The sequence below is a fragment of the Rana temporaria genome, chromosome 5 (assembly GCF_905171775.1).
Source record: "Rana temporaria chromosome 5, aRanTem1.1, whole genome shotgun sequence".
NCBI lineage: Eukaryota > Metazoa > Chordata > Amphibia > Anura > Ranidae > Rana > Rana temporaria.
Genome location: NC_053493.1, coordinates 100,998,542 through 101,016,251, shown reverse-complemented (window position 1 = coordinate 101,016,251; position 17,710 = coordinate 100,998,542). Strand labels below are relative to the sequence as shown.

The window sequence follows — 17,710 nt, the reverse complement described above, 5'->3', positions numbered from 1 at the left end:
CATTTCACTAGGTATTGTACTAGGTTACGTCTCTTCCGACAATCTAGGATGGATTCCACCTCAAATTCCTCCTCGCCGTCGATAAGTACCGGCTCGGGGGGACCGACATTCCGGTCGGTGAAGGGATCCGGGATCGCAGGCTTGAGAAGTGCCACATGGAAAACTGGATGGATCCGGAAAGAAGCAGGTAGTTTTAACTCGTAGGCCACTTCGTTAATCCTCCTGAGAATCTGGAAAGGCCCCACAAACTTGGGACCAAGTTTCTTGGACGGGCAGGCTAGTTTTAGATTCAAAGTGGACAGCCAAACTTGGTCTCCTGGAGCCAGATCAAGTTCCCCCCTTCTCCTCCTGTCGAATACCTCTTTATTATGTTCTTGGGCCTTTGCCATTGTCTCTTGGAGTAATTTGTTATTAGTGGCGAAAAAATCCAAGGTTTCTTGGGCAGCTGGTACTGAGCATTCCGGGATAGTGTTGGATAGGAAGAGAGGGTGGAAGCCATAATTAGCAAAAAATGGAGATTGGTTGGTGGCCGAATGGACCGAGTTGTTGTAGGCGAACTCTGCCAGAGGCAATAGAGAGGCCCAATCGTCCTGTGAAAAACTGGAGAAGCATCGCAGATATTGCTCGAGCGTCTGATTGGTGCGCTCCGTTTGGCCATTGGTCTGCGGGTGGTACGCAGAAGAAAAGGAAAGGTCAATCTTCAATGCCCCGCACAGAGCCTTCCAAAACCTTGAGGTGAATTGCACCCCGCGGTCCGATACAATATTAGCAGGTATGCCATGAAGTCTCACAATCTCTCTTATGAAAATTTTTGCTGTTTCAGCCGCAGAAGGTGTCCCCAGCATTGGTAAGAAGTGCGCCATCTTTGAAAGCCTGTCCACCACCACAAAGATAGTGGTATATTCTTCCGAAGGGGGTAGCTCAACAATGAAGTCCATTGAAATCCTTCTCCACGGTTTCTCTGGAACAGGCAGTGGTTTGAGTAAACCCCAAGCTTTGGTTCTGCTACCCTTATGCTGAATACAGGTAATACAGGATTCCACGTAATTTTTACAGTCCTGAAGTAGTTGGGGCCACCAGAAGGTGCGCTGGAGGAGCTCAGCCGTCTTATGTATCCCAAAATGACCAGCTAGCTCATGGTCATGGCAGGACTTAAGAGCTGCTACCCGTAGCTGTTGAGGGACGAAAATCTTGTCCTTGTTCCAGAGTAAGCCGTCCCTTAACTGTAGAGTAGGATCTGGGGCTAAGGAACTTCCTGAAGAAGCCTGCTTGATTTGAGAGAGAAGGTCTCCTTGTAACATGAGAAAATTTCCAGGAGTAAGGATGGTGTCTGAAGATGAAGGGACTTCAAGACCACTGAACATCCGGGAGAGGGCGTCGGGCTTGGTGTTTTTCGACCCAGGTCTGTAGGTTATATGGAACGAAAAACGGGTGAAGAACAATGCCCACCTGGCCTGGCGTGGCTTCAGTCTTTTGGCAACCTTTAAATACTCTAAGTTTTTATGATCCGTGAAGATCAGAATAGGGTGTGCAGCACCCTCCAGAAGATAGCGCCATTCTTCGAGGGCTGCTTTGATTGCCAAAAGCTCCCTGTCCCCAACATCATAATTCCTCTCGGCTTCTGAAAGTTTGCGGGAAAAAAAAGCGACTGGATGTAGGAGAGATTTGGACCCCTGTCTCTGAGAGAGCACTGCCCCGACCGCCACTTCAAAAAGGCATCCACCTCAAATGTATAGGGTAGGACCGGATCAGGATGCTTCAGGATAGAGGCTGAAATAAACCGATCCTTCAAGGTGACAAAAGCAGCTTGTGCCTCGTGAGACCACTGAAAACGGGTGCCCTGTTTGGTTAGACTTGTGATAGGGGCGATTATTGAAGAGAAGCCCTTGATGAACTTACGATAAAAATTCGCAAATCCCACGAAGCGTTGGACTGCTTTTTTATCGGTGGGAGCAGGCCACTCTGTGATAGCAGTGACCTTTTGAGGATCCATCCTGACACCTTCGATTGAGATTATAAGACCCAGAAACTGAATACTTTCTTGTTCAAACTCGCATTTCTCGGCTTTAGCGTATAGGCTATGTTGACGGAGCCGAGCTAGAACTCTTTGGACATGCTTCCGATGATCTGGCAGGGAGGAAGAGAAGACCAGGATGTCGTCCAGATAGATAATGACGAATAGATCAAGGTAGTCTCTAAATATATCATTTACGAAATGTTGGAAGGTGGCTGGGGCGTTGCACAAACCGAAGGGCATAACTAAATATTCAAAGTGCCCGAATCTGGTGCGGAATGCTGTCTTCCACTCGTCTCCGTCTCTAATACGGACAAGGTTGTAGGCCCCGCGGAGATCGAGTTTGGTAAAGATGACGGCTGCTCCTAGTCTCTGGAATAATTCGGGGACAAGAGGAAGGGGATATCTGTTTTTAATTGTGATCTTGTTCAAATCCCGATAGTCTACGCAGGGGCGTAGAGAATGGTCTTTCTTCTCCACAAAGAATATGCCGGCTCCCGCGGGGGATGTGGAAGGGCGTATGAAGCCTTTTTCAAGGTTTTCGTCAATATAGGATCTTAACGTGCCCAATTCCAGTTCTGTCAAGGGGAATATCCTACCAAACGGGATTTCTGCACCAGGTAAAAGTTCAATTGGGCAGTCGTAGGACCTGTGTGGAGGTAAGGTTTCTGCCCCTTTTTTACTAAAAACATCCAGGAAACCATGATACGCCTCCGGAACCAGTTGACGGTTTCCAACTTCAGAGTCTAGACACATTAAGGGAGATGAGGAAGCTGCAGACTCCTGGAGGCAACGTTGGCGGCAGTAAGAGGAAAGGAAGTTGATCTCCCCGGACTCCCAGTCAATCTGGGGATTATGAGTCTTTAACCAGGGCATTCCCAAAATAACGGGAAAGATAGGTGACACAATGATATCAAAACAAAGAACTTCCCGATGGTTGTTAGCAATGAGCGTGTGTAAGGGGGCAGTTTCCTGAGTGACAGGGCCGGATCTGATGGCTGATCCGTCGGCTAAATGAACGGTGAGTTCCGAGCGTCTAGGTCGAAGAGGAACTCCATGTCGGGCGGCAAAGGAAGCATCCATGAAGCCGCTGCAAGCGCCGGAATCAATAATCACGGGTACTTGGACGTCCCCTCCTGGGAGCTGCAGAGAGATTAAAATTACCAGGTGAGTATCATTATTACATAAAGTGGATGAAAGGGTAGAAGGCAAGACTGAACACTTACGGAACTTGACAGGGCAGGTGTTTACATAGTGCCCGGATCCTCCGCAATACAGACAGAGATTATTGCGTCGGCGCCGCTGGCGCTCTTCCAGTGTTAGAGAGGGCCGCAGTAGGCCTAGTTGCATTGGTTCTGGGGCATCGGCAAAGGTCGATACAGCACTTGGAAGAGGTATATGCGGAGAGCTTGGTACCCGTGGCATCATCCATGTGGGTCGTGCGGGACCGGATGTACGTTCAGCACGCCGTTCCCTTAAACGTCTGTCGATTTGTACAGAGAGGAGGATGAGGGCGTCAAGCGTTGCGGGAATGCCCACTCGAGCCAGTTCGTCCTTTAATGAGTCCGAGAGGCCCGCACGGAACTGGTGACGCAGGGCAACATCGTTCCAGTTGGTGTCGGAACTCCACTGTCTGAATTCAGCTACATAGTCCTCTACTGCCCTGCGCCCCTGTTGGAGTACACATAACGCTGCTTCAGCAGTTGCCGCTAAATGAGTATCCTCATAAATAAGGTCCATGGCTTGAAAAAAGGCAACAAGATGGTTAAGGCATTCTTCCTTGCGTTCCAACAGGCGATGTGCCCAGGTTTGGGGTTCGCCGGATAACAGCGAGATGACGAAGCCCACTTTTGTAGCTTCGAGCGAAAAAGTTCTAGGTTGTAGCGCAAAGAAAAGTTTGCAGGCGTTGCGGAAGGCTCTGTATTTGCTGCGGTCACCAGAAAATCTTTCAGGTGTGGGCACACAGGGTTCCGGTGGCAACATCACTACAGAAGGGGTGGCTGAAGTTCCGGATGCCGCAGGAGCGGTTGTAGCCAAAGTTTGGACGCGCTCCTCCAAACGGGTATAACCCTCTTGTAGGTTCCTTACAGCCGTAGTAAGACCATCCAGATGGCGGCATAAGTCCTCCATAGGAGACGCTCCCTGCGTGGGCTTGGTCATGGCTGACCAGTACTGTCACGTACCTGGTTATAGAGCCCAACGTGCAGGGAGCGGCCTCTCGTAAGCCTCCGACCCAAGACCTACTGGTAGAATGGACAGAGGGTCAAGGGTCCGGAGGGACACAAGTGCCTGGTGGTAAAGCTGAGTAGTGGTCCAGGAATGGTAGCCGGTAGGTATGCTGGTTCAGGCAGGGCACTTAAACAGCAGACAAGACGGTAGTATGGCACTTGTAGGTACAGAGATCAGGCAGGTAAGTAAGCCGGTCGGGTCACCGGTAAGTGGTTCAGGTAACAAGGAAAGTCCAGAGAATCGTGGTAGTCCAAGCCGGGTCAGTAATACGGGCGGGCAGCGACAAGCCAGGGATTGAGCAGAGCCGTGGTCAGGAGAAGCCGGGGTCAAAGGCGGGTTGCAGACAAGGAAGGTCAAGGAAAGCCGGGTCAGGTAAACAGGTGAATCAATAGGTAGCAGATGCAGGTTCTCAGGTAAACGCTGTAGACTGGTCAGCAAGATGGTGAGGGACTGACCAGTTTAAATAGCGTTTCCTTGGCGCCAAACGCCGTCAGCGGGCGCGCGCACTCCTGCGACGCGCGACGCGCACACTGACGCGCGCATGCGCGCGCAAACGCGCGCCATTGCGCACGCGCTGGGGCTGAATTCCCCTGACATTGACAGGACTGCGGAATCTCCTTTCGTGACACTTCCTCTTTTAAACTCTAGTCAGTACGTTGAAACGTCACTATGTTCGTGTTTGTTGCCGAAAAAGTCTAGCGTGTGTATGCTATGAGTGTGACCGGAACAACCAAGGGAAAGTTGTGTACGAGGCTTTAGATTGCAAGAACTCAGATTAGGGTAAACTGACTGAAGTTTATGGGGCAAATCCACAAAGAAAGTACGCCGGCGTATCTATTGATACGCTGGCGTAATTTCAAAATTCCCGCGTCGTATCTTTGTTTTGAATCCTCAAAACAAGATACGACGGCATCTGGGTTAGATCCGACAGGCGTACGTCTTCGTACGCCTTCGGATCTTAGATGCAATTTTTCGGCGTCCGCTAGGTGGCGTTCCCGTCGTAATCCGCGTCGAGTATGCAAATGAGCTATTTCCGACGATCCACGAACGTACGAGCGGCCGTTGCATTTGTTTACGTCGTTTCCGTTTGGCTTTTTCCGGCATATAGTTAAAGCTGCTATCTGGTGGCGTACTCAATGTTAAGTATGGCCGTCGTTCCCGCGTATAATTTTGAAAATTTTACGTCATTTGCGTAAGTCGTCCATGAATGGGGCTGGACGCCATTTACGTTCACGTCGAAAACAATGACGTCCTTGCGACGTCATTTGGAGCAATGCACCCTGGGAGTTTTGACGGACGGGGCATGCGCAGTTCGTTCGGCGCGGTTACGCGCTTCATTTAAATGAAACATGCCCCCTACTCACCGCATTTGAATTCCACGCCCTTACGCCGCGAGAGATACACTACGCCGCTGTAACTTACGGCGCAAATTCTTTCAGGATTCAAAGAATAGCAAAGTAAGTTACAGCGGCGTAGCGTATGTGGATCTGCCCCTATGATTTTAGTACAGCTGAAGTTTGTTAGATGGCATTAGCTGATCACTGATTCTTTAAAAATACCTAAAACCCTTCCAAAATTTAAATACCAACATAATCTGGAAAAAAACCCCAATGAATATTACAAATTAAATCACTGTAACATAGTCCTGTATATAATACAATAATCATCATTCAAGCCCTTTAATGTTTTGCATTAACACAGTTATTCATGGTTCCCTGCATTAGTATTATAAAAAGGATATTTTATAAAGAATATTTATAATGAAACTTCACATGACTCTCTGTGCATGTATTTAAAGGCCCTTTGTTTAAAATGTGTTACTTAATGCTGACTCATGAATAGCATTCCCAGTTGCTTGGTTTTGGTTTTGGAAATTTTGCAGGAAAGCACTGTCCTTTTGTATTTTTTAATAATGTGATGTTGTCTAGTCCAGCTTATATTTAACTTCCCATTCTGTAATTCTTAGCCAGCGGTTTTTATGATTAAACAGAAATAGACCACACTGACTCATATCTGGTCCATTATAGAAAACCACTGTCTGCTTTCTGTAAAATAACTTTTTTAGCTTCTCATCAAAATACTTGCAGAATAAAAATGTCCATATGAACTCTACGGCCTCGTACACACGACAGAGTTTCTCGGCAGAATTCGGCGAGAAACTCGGTCAGAGCCTGATTCTGCCGAGAAACTCTGTCGTGTGTACACTTTCGGCCCGATGGAGCCGCCGAGGAACTCGTCGAGAAAATAGAGAACATGTTCTCTATTTTCTCGTTGTTCTATGGGAGCTCTTGGCCCGCGAGCTCCTCGGCGGCTTCAGGGCTGAACTGGCCGAGGAACTCGATGTGTTTGGCACGTCGAGTTCCTCGGCCGTGTGTACGGGACCTACTACCGGTAATTGTCACTTTCCCAGGCTGGCCAGAGTCAAGAAATATTGACATCTTATTGGGAGTCAGCAACCTGTTATCACGTTTGCAAATCAAGCCATTCTGAAATACAGCCAAATTGTTTGCAGCTTGGCGTGTGAAGATGGGCATGGATATTATTATCTTTGACCAGGCTGCAGTGATGTCGAAAATAATGCACCAAATAACAAAGCACTACAACATGCTGGGCTCGTATTGCACAATATTAGAATTTTTAGAACTGTAATATTTCAGCCAGATGCATAAGGAATTCTAAATCCATATAGAAATATTATTTACATAGCCCTACGTAGTCTGAGCGTGTAATTAGTCCTGTCACTTTTCTAACGTATCAGTTTTTTTCTGCATTAAAAAAGGTAAGTATAATTTTTCCCCTCTGGTGGATGTAACTTTCACTATGTTCCTAAGTTACAGAGGCTGCTAAAATTTCCCCAATCTGATACTTGATACTTCCAGGTGTGTCAGATGCCTCTGTGGCTCACCGCTGCCCATTGTTTTTGCTTCCCCAACTACTACATTACTAGCGTGTCCGTGCAGCTCTCATGCTGTGCTGGGATCTTCAAAGGTACACTAGTTTTTTTTTTGTTTTGTTTTTTAAAAGCCTATGGCGTGTGAACACACCCAAAAAACTCCACCCAGTGCAGAAAACATTTGCACACACATAAAGAGTGTTCACAAAAACGTGCAGACGGGTGCAACGTCAAGTGGTCCTCCTGTGAAGAAAGGACCCAAAACCCTGATCCCCGGGGCGTTAGGCTCCATACGGGGACTGAGGTACTGTGGTCCGAGCAACCGAAGCCGACACGGACCCAACTTCCTCGGAGGGACTGCCGAAACAGAACCCTCCCAGTACTAGGTGGGGCTCCCCCGAAGAGAGACCCCATGAGAGCAGGCGAACTAAGCCAGAAGGCCATGTCCACCTACTCCCAAGACGTTCAGGGCTGGCCCGAGGACCGGCACCCTACTGATCACACAGTGTCACAAAACGTGCACAACAAAAAAAGACAAAAAGTGACAAACATAGGCCATAAATAAAATAAAGTGGGGGAAGGGATAGTGGAGAGGAGAGTGAAAGAAGTGGCCATTGTGATGAAACAATGACCAGGCCCTCCGGCCAGGAATAAAAAAATTCCTCCGGTCCTAGCCAAAAGGCCCGACCCAGGAGGCAGGTGCTAAAAAAAGCGTGTATCTGGTGCAGTGACCGTGGTATCTTAAATCAATGTGTCCCTCACACACAGTGATCTTCAGATACCCCTGGACTGCCACTCCAGGGGCACATGCACCATAGGCTTTTCGTTCCATATCCGACCCCCCGACCGGCCAGTGCAGCCCTCCACCCCTGCCAGCTAGAGAGCCCTTCAAGGTTTTCTTGGGGAGGACTGCCGCTCAGGTAGCAGCCTCCACCAATACTAGCCCCTCCAGACCCTCCGTCAACCCGGCGGATTTGCATGGTCCTGCCCCGTCCTACCACAGGGCATTACCAGCTCCTCCAACCGGATCGCTGACAGAGATAGCACTTACACCAGCCAGCCAGAAGGCCAGACTAGAACTCGGCAAAAAGACCAAGACCAAGCGCAGCACCCATCCTCACCAGGAGCACTCTTCCAGATGGCTCAGACTCAACCATGGGCCGGCCCCCAGTATCTGTCGGGCAGCACAGCGTAGTCCCTGCTGAAACCATCCTTCCAGGTGCAATGACGTCATTGGATTGCATCCACCCTCCCCATGTAGGAGGTGCTTCAGCGCTCCGCTGACAACTGATAAGAACAGATACCACACCTAGTCCTAGCCAAAAGGCCGAGAAGCGACAGGGAAGACACCACGATCAGCACGGCCTAGAGTGCAATGGCCGAGCCTCGCCCTGGGAGAACCACCTTCATGATCATGGTGTCTCCCCTGCCAGGTAAGTATTCAAAGGTACACTAGTATTGTGGTGGCTGGTGTGGGGCATCAGTGGGAAGAGGAAAAACAAAAAGTATATATACCCTGGTTGCCTAACATCTCCCATCCCTCACCTTAAAGTGATTGTAAGTTTTTTTTTTTAAATAACAAACATGTCATACTTACCTCCACTGTGCAGCTTGTTTTGCACAGAGTGGCCCCGAACGCTGTCTTCTGGGGTCCCTCCGCGGCTCTCGCGGCTCCTCCCTGCATCAGATAACCCCCTTAGGAGAAGCGTTCTCCCTGGGGGTTACCTTGCTGGCGCGCTCCCAAATGCAGCATTTGGATCTATAGACAGGAATGCCAGATTTGGCCCCCGCCCCCTGGTGCTTGCGTCATTGGATTTGATTGACAGCAGCGGGAGCCAATGGCTGCGCTGCTATCAATCTATCCAATCAAGAGCTGGGACCCTGTGTAGAGAGGACAAGCGTGTCTCCGCCGACAGAAATACGGGGCTCAGGTAAGTAAAACGAGAGGCTGGGGGGTTTACAACCCCTTTAACTAAAGCTGGCCTTACACCTTTAGAATTTTGTTCAAATGATAAAGTAGGAAAATCACTTAGCTGACCATTCGATGGTGCCTTCATAGACTCAACTAATTTCTGTTTCAATATTTTTATCAAAGTATTTTCACAAAAGAGAATACAAAAGTTACGACAAAGAATGCAAATCTTCCATATGTAAAATACATACAGAATGGGTAGTAGTCTGGACTTGACTAATTTCATCTTTTATTTGAGTTGCTCTTTTCAATGGGACATGAAGCACAGGGGATCTTCTCCGGCCACCATCTTGGTTACTGGCGTGCCCTTACAATAAGACTAGTTTTTATTTTAATAGTTTCATTTTTCTCATCCAGGAGTCAATTCAGTGATTAGAAATTAGTTTGTTCCCATTATAGTAAACACAGATTTTCTGTCCTTTGATTTTTTTTTTACTTGCTGAGGTTGAAACCGATTGTCAAATCGTCCCTTTTAACACTTAGATAACCAAACAAACATTCTGGGGCAGATCCAAAAAAGGATTACGCCGGTGTATCTATTGATACGCCGGCGTAATTTTAAATTTCCCGCATCATATCTTTGTTTTGTATCCACAAAACAAGATACAACGGCATCTGGGATCGATCCGACAGGCATACGTCTTAGTACGCCGTTGGAGCTTAGATGCAATTTTTCGGCAGCCGCTAGGTGGTGTTTCCGTCGAAATCCGTGTCAAGTATGCAAATTAGCTATTTACGGTGATCCACGAACGTACGTCCGGCCGACGCATTTTTTTACGTCGTTTTCGTTCGGCTTTTTCCGGCGTATAGTTAAAGGTGCTGTTATGAGGCGTACTCAATGTTAAGTATGGCCGTCGTTCCCGCGTACAATTTAAATTTTTTTACGTCGTTTGCGTAAGTCGTTCGCGAATAGGGATTTGCGTAGAATGACGTCACCATCGTAAACATTGGCTTGTTCCGGTTTAATTTCAAGCATGCGCACTGGGATACCCCCACGGATGGCGCATGCGCAGTTAAAAAAAAACGTTGTTTACGTCGGGTCACGACGTATTAACATAAAACACGCCCCCATTACATCCATTTGAATTCCGCGCCCTTACGCCGCCAGAGATGCACTACGCCGCCGTAAGTTACGGCGCGAATTCTTTGTGGATTCGAAAAAGTTGCGGCGGCATAGTGTATCTTAGATACGATGCGCCCAGCATATTAATGCGCCCAGGTACGTGGATCTACCCCTCTGAATACAAACTTCTACAGGGGTAAGGCCAGCTTCTCTGTCCAGATGAATGCTTACTGACCTCTTGCAGCTGCAGTCAGCCTGGATCTTTTTCCTGTTGTCTGCCACTGCTTAGTAGTTCCCCATAAATGTGTCCACATTTTTACAAAAATCAGACAACCGTCATACCAGATTGCATGTCTAAGGCCCCTTTCACACACATATGTCCATTTTCACGGACTTCGGTTGCTCAGTGGAGATCCCTCCTTTGATCCCCGAAGAGCCGGCTGATGACAGGTCTATCTCTGCTCACTGTGCAGGGACGGAACTGTCAGAGCTCCCCCCTCCTCTATGAGGGATCGGATAAAAACAGATCCGCCTGTCCGTTTTCATCCGAACCGCCAGGCGGATGGAAAATATGATTTCCACCCATTTGGATTCAGCGGATCGGATGTCAGTGGACATGTCACGGCTGACATCTGTCACTTCATAGACCTGCATGCAGGGCCGTTTGAAGGAATTTGGGGGCCCCAAGCAAATTGGACATGGAGGCCCCCCAACCCTCCCCGCACGCAAAGCCTACAAGAACCACAGCATAGATACTAAGCGGTCACAAATATGTCATCTGCCTGCTCTTCTCTGGACCAATGTGAAAGGGGCTTAAGGCTTCATTCACATGTGCCTTAAGCCCCCTGGTAAAGCCAGGCCCTTGAGCCTGCTAGTCTGTCCGCTCAGAGCTGTACCAATGCCATGGCAAAAATTAAATAGCATGTCACATTAGGTGGGCGTTACCAACCAATGCAAGTCTAAGGGGGAGTGCCGCAACTGCCCCACAACCGAATGCAATGCATGTGATTGCAGCACACTAGTGCGGCATTTACGGGGTTAAATCAAGCAGTGAGAAAGTGACATAACACCTCGTCACCTGCCAAATGCACTATGAAGTATGATTCAAAGTGGATTGCTTTTCACGGGATACTGCACATGCGAATGAGCCCCTAGAGGGGAATTTCCCTTACTTTATGAGTTCCTTTCACTTCCTGTTGCATCCTTGTGACAGGAAGTAAATGGAAATGTTCCCAACAGTACACAGACTAAGGATGAGCTCTGGCGTGTTCGCATTGAACACGCACAGAGCCCGCTAGGAAGTGTGCACGGCGCTGCTCTAATAACAGCCAGGAAGACATTTCACGATCCCTGCAGCCGAGCATTGGGACAATGTCTCCCTGGCTGTGATAAGCGCAGCGCCGTGCACACTTCCTGGCGGGCTCTGCACGTGTTCTATGCGAACACGCCGGAGCTCATCCTTAACACAGACATATCCTGTCTATAGCCAATTGTACTTGCGCTCTGCACATGTGCCTATCAGCCCCATAACATAACCAGCACTGTGTCCTAATGTTCTGCCATAGAGACAGAGACCAGCGCTGTCAATTACAGGGGTAGGACCGAAACCCTGATTGTTCAGCCATTGGTGAAAAGTGGGAGAATTCTCCCATCCACTTGGAGGGAACTGGATCATATATATATTTTTACTGGTGTACTGATTAAAAAAAAAAAAAAAAAATCAAAACAACAAGTATTTGCTGCATAAAAGTTCTAAATGGAACAACAAGGGGGGTGATAGATAGAGGAGGGAAGGAGATAGGGACAGTTCACTAAACAAAGTGTAAATGTGTAAATGCAGAGTGTAAAGTACAGTTCACTGAACAAAGTGTAAATGCCAGTGTAAAGTGTAAATGCAGAGCTCACTCATTGGATGGACGAGGCTGGAAGCTGGTGGCTCAGACATCATACACACAGCTTGGAATGTGTAGCAGTCAGGTCTCTGCAGTTCTTCATATCTCCCGCGCACATCTCCCCCTCTCTCTCCTGCACACAGCTGTACATCGTGATAGGTGAGACAGGAGGAGAAAGGAGGAGACAGGAGGAGGAGGAGCTGTGGTGTCTCATGTTCAATGCAGGGAGGGGGGGAGTGAACTCGCTGGGCTGTGTGAGAGGAATGTCAGAGACACTCACTCCACTCAGCTGCAGCCACTGGCCCGTAATGTGCAGACTGATTCTCCTGTCCTGCGGATGGGAGAATCAGTCTGTTCTCTCGATCTGTCAGTGACCGGTGACTTGTCCTGAATGTTCCCCTATGGGGGAAGTTCCTCCACTGACTGCGCAGGCGCAAACTTCCCGACGGAAATCCCCGAACCTCGCCCGGCATCCAGGCTCAATCTTTAACATCCCCGTGGATTGGAGGATGTTAAAAAAAGAGCCAGGAGGCCGAGCGAGCGAAGCGAGCCGTCCGAGCGCAGCGAGGACGTGAGGCCGACTGGCCACTTACCTCACTATCCACGTCGCCCTGGATGCCGGCCGCCGTTCGGGGATTTCCGTCAGCAAGTTTGCACCTGCGCAGTGCTTGAAGGAACTTTCCCGATGGCTGGAACCATCTCAGCGCATCAGTTCGCGCATGCGCTGGAACTTCCACGATAGCTGGAACCAGCATGTCAGATCACCGGACTTCCCCGACCCTGCAAAGTGGGGACAAACTTCCTCCGGGGACGTCTGGTCAGCCTAACGCTACAGGCTGCAGCACTTATAGCAAGTGGCTGCTGGGGGCCCCTGGCCAGCTCGGGGGCCCCCAGCAGTTGCTTGCTTTGCCTGTCCTGTTCCGACGGGCCTGCCTGCATGGAGCGTCTGTTCAGGTTCACCTAAAAAACTGATGGGGCCTTAAGCCGCGTACACACAACCGTTTTTCATGACGTGAAAAATTATATTTTTTTAAATGGTCATTAAAAATGATTGTGTGTGGGCTCCAGAGCATTTTTCATGACGTAAAAAATGGGCATTAAAAATTTAGAACGGTTGTGTGTAGGCTTTAACGACGTGAAAAAAAACGTGCATGCTCAGAAGCAAGTTATGAGACGGGAGCGCTCGTTCTGGTAAAACTAGCGTTCGTAATGGAGATAGCACATTCGTCACGCTGTAATAGACTGAAAAGCACGAAGACTGAAAAGCGCAAATTGTCTCTCACCAAACGTTTACTAACACAAAATCAGCAAAAGCAGCCCCAAGGGTGGCGCCATCCGAATGGAACTTCCCCTTTATCGTGCTGTCGTACGTGTTGTACATCACCGCGCTTTGCTCAAGCATTTATTTTTCACGATCGTGTGTAGGCAAGGTAGGCTTGACAAGAATCACATCGAAAAAAACGTTGTTTTTTCTAGACCATTAAAAATGGTCATGTGTACGCAGCATTAGACTTAGCTTTCAATTTCTGCAGTCATAGTTGTATTGCTAATGTCAATTTAAACGTATTAATTATTGTACACGGACCTGCTGAATCACATAAAGGTCTCTGATCAGCCCTAATTTCTGTACCTTTACACCTCAGCACAAATACATGCACCCTTAACCACTTAACCCCCGGACCATATTGCTGCCCAAAGACCAGAGCACTTTTTGCGTTTCGGGACTGTGCCGCTTTAACTGACAATTGCGCGGTCGTGCGACGTGGCTCCCAAACAAAATTGGCGTCCTTTTTTTCCCACAAATAGAGCTTTCTTTTGGTGGTATTTGATCACCTCTGCGGTTTTTATTTTTTGCGCTATAAACAAAAAAAGAGCGAAATTTTGAAAAAAATGAATATTTTTTACTTTTTGCTGTAATAAATATCCCCCAAAAATATATAAAAAAACAATTTTTTTCCTCAGTTTAGGCCGATACGTATTCTTCTACATATTTTTCGTAAAAAAAAATCCCAATAAGCGTTTATTGATTGGTTTGCGCAAAAGTTATAGCGTTTACAAAATAGGGGGTATTTTTATGGCATTTTTATTAATATATTTTTTTTTACTAGTAATGGCGGCGATCAGCGATTTTTTTTTTTGGTACTGCGACTTTATGGCGGACACTTCAAACACTTTTGACACATTTTTGGGACCATTGGCATTTTTATAGCGATCAGTGCTATAAAAATGCATTGGATTAATATAAAAATGCCACTGGCAGTGAAGGGGTTAACATTAGGGGGCGGGGAAGGGGTTAAGTATGTCCCTGGGTGTGTTCTTACTGTGGGGGGGGGGGGTGGCCTCACTAGGGGAAACACTTATCCTCTGTTCATACATGTTCATACATTGAACCGAAGATCAGCATTTCCCCCGCTGACAGGACCGAGAGCTGTGTGTTTACACACACAGCTCCCGGTTCCCGCTCTGTAACGAGCGATCGCGGGTGCCCGGCGGCACACGCACGGGAGTCGGGAGCCGCCGTATAGCTACGGGCTCTCGCCCAGGAGAGCCGACCTGCCGCCGTATAATGGTGGCTGGTCGGCTAGTAGTTAAAGGAGTTGTGAAGGCAGAAGTTTTTTTATCTTAATGCATTCTGTGCATTCTGCAGTGGTGAGAAAATTCAAAGTATTTTTTTCGAACGTATGAATTTCTAATGGCGTATGTTGTTTTTGTTCCCTAAAGTCCATTCATTCCAAAATTAAATGTTATTAGCAAAATAAATCTTTAACTACTTTTGAACAACATTTGAATGTACTGAGGATATTTGCGCAAATTTTCATAAGAATTCATAAGTACATATAAACGCAGCTCTAACACACACTTTTACCAACCCCCCAACCACAAGCCTTCATGTTCTGCTGTGCAAAACTGTCCATATCCCTTTAGAAGCATTTAACCCTTAGGAAGAATCTCATCAAAAATGTATTTTATGTTGCAGAGGATGCCTAAAATCTGACTTATCTTAATGCAGACTTCTTGGAAATTCAGTGAGCCAATCGCACAAGCAGGAAATGACCAACGGTGTACAAAATGTCTCCAGGCTGCCATATTGCATTGAATTTAAAGAAAATTACAGAGCTTTGTAGATTGGAGCGGAAAGGTCTTTTTTGCTAACATTAAATTGAATTGTAGATTTTATATGCTATATTTTTTCCCCACAAAAGTAATGTTACCCTTTAAGGCTGATGACACACAGGCAACAAATCACCAGCAGCAGGTTTGCTAAAAAGGCTGCCTGTGTGTCCTGATTCAGTTGCTACTTCTGTAGTCACACAGTGAGATATTTATCTGTCACTGTGGAGAACGCTACTGAATCCCGATTGCTTTTCATGGGAGCGATCAGCTACATCAGCTAGAGAGGGAGTCATTCCATAGGAACAAAACAAGTGTCATCTTAGGCCCCGTTCACACTAAGACCCCTTTCACACTGAGGCGGCTTTCAGGCGTTTTAGTGCTAGAAATAGCGCCTGAAATCCGCCTCCAATTCATTTCAGTGTGACTTTTCACACTGGGGTGGTGCACTTGCGGGAAAAGTCCTGCAAGCAGCATCTTTCGGCGGTCTGGGAGCATTGTATACAGTGCTCCCAATACGCCCTGTCCATTGAAATGAATGGGTAACGCTTCCGAAGCACCTGAAAAGCTCTTTGGAAGCGCTGTAACACAGGCACTTTTAACCCTTTGACAGGGTTTAAAGCTCCTCGCTAGCAGTCGAAAGTGCCGCTTAAACAGTGGTCTGCTTCCTGATGACGTAATCCCTTACCAAACGTACGTCGAGGCGCACACTGGTCACGCTGACGCACGCTACTTCCGGGTCCTGCTGGTGAAGTTGGAACGCACGCTAACAAGGAGACACACAGAGACCCGCTCTCTGTATTCGTTACCACGCGCAGTAGCCTCAGTGCCGGGACTTTGGCACCTGATCAAGTAAGGAGCCATTTGGCTGTCCTGTTATTTTATTGCTTTTAATAAACGGTGTTATACTATTGCGTCTTTTCTTTTACATTTTCGATGGGATGTGAGATCCGATACCAGGCTTATGATCGCTGATTGGGACCTCTTTATCTGCACACACCATGGTTACCTTGTGTAACAAAGCTGATTTGACCTCTTTTTAGTTAAAGGGTCCACTCTAGTTGGTAAGGAGCCAATTTATTTACTCACGTCGGGTGAATGTCATTTATCTGGTGGAGGCTTCACTGCTTATTCAAGATACAGATCTTTCTTCACAAGAACTATTTATACAAAAGGACTTTTTGATCACTTTTCTATTCTAAAAATTAGCACATGATTGGACTATTTTATTGCTTCATATATGTACATAGCAACCTAAATTAATATTTTGTATATTGTATTATATATATTCACTAGGTCTAGCGCCCCCTCCCTCACCATTTTCATATATTCTTCAGTCACCTGAATTTGGGGAGCAGCTCATTTTATTTTATTCATTTATATATATATTTTTCACATTTACTGGTTCCACTTTGAGGAATTCCAGCCGTGGCGCATAGATTTTTTCCATACCACTAGCTTAAAGGAACCAATTTAGAAAATAAAAGACAAACCTTTACAACCCCTTTAATTTCATCAAACACTGCCCCCCAGTATAACACCACCGAGGGGCATTCCCACATATGCACATAGGTACCAGGGTGGAGACTACAATGGGGACAGAAGGGATCGCAGCCCGGGAACATTCGATATTATTAATTAAGTTTAATTGAACAAGCACCCGATTTTGCACTCTCCAAATCAACCCACTGCGTTATAGTGTGAACATGACACACCAAAAACTATTAGGGCTCTTTCACACGTCCGTTCAGTTTTTCAGATCAGTTTTTTTTTCATCAGTTGATCCGTTTTTCCATCAGTTTTTCGTCAGTTTTTCGTCAGTTTTTCATCAGTTTTTGCATCAGTTTTTGCATCAGTTTTTCCATCCGTTTTTTCATCCGTTTTATTTTTTTATTTTTTGGGGCTTTTTACATAGAAAAACGGATGTTAGCGGAACGGATGATAAACGGATCATCCGTTAACGTCCGTTTTTCGTCCGTTCCGTTTTTTAGACGGAAGAAAAATAGTGTTTTCTTCCGTCCAAAAACGGAACTGAACGCAGACGGATGCTAACGGACGTTAGCAGATGCTCATCCGCTAACGGACGCTAGCCCATAGGGAAGCATTGCGGTCCGTTAACGGACGTCCAAAAAACGGACGAACGGAACGGACGTGTGAAAGAGCCCTTATTTTCTGTGTGTCAATGCAGTTACCTGCGTTTTTCCATGAGGAAAATTCACGATACTGCACATAGTGTGAATGGGCCCTTAGTGATCCTACCGCTGAGGATTTTGACAAATTGTCAGTCACAGGATCGCTAATGGCAGAGTTGCCCGTGTCTCATCTGCCTCTAACAAGAGTTTTATATGAAAGATAAATATTTATCACAGAGGGAAATGGTTGCTTTGTATCACCTAGAGGTGACAGCCTGAGGTAAAAATATATGAATGTAATAGTCAGTGGAAAGGGTCCCCTTTCTGAGCCATAACTCAATACACCAGCAGGCTTTTCACACAGCCTGAGTTAAATATATCAGTGAGGAGCAGGTTGAGGGAAA

General features: G+C 47.0%; 1 pseudogene; it reads right to left on the bottom strand.

Annotated features, from left to right (window-relative positions):
• Positions 1-8,399: 8,399 nt before the first annotated feature.
• LOC120942150 lies at positions 8,400-8,577 on the bottom strand (annotated as a pseudogene).
• Positions 8,578-17,710: the final 9,133 nt, after the last annotated feature.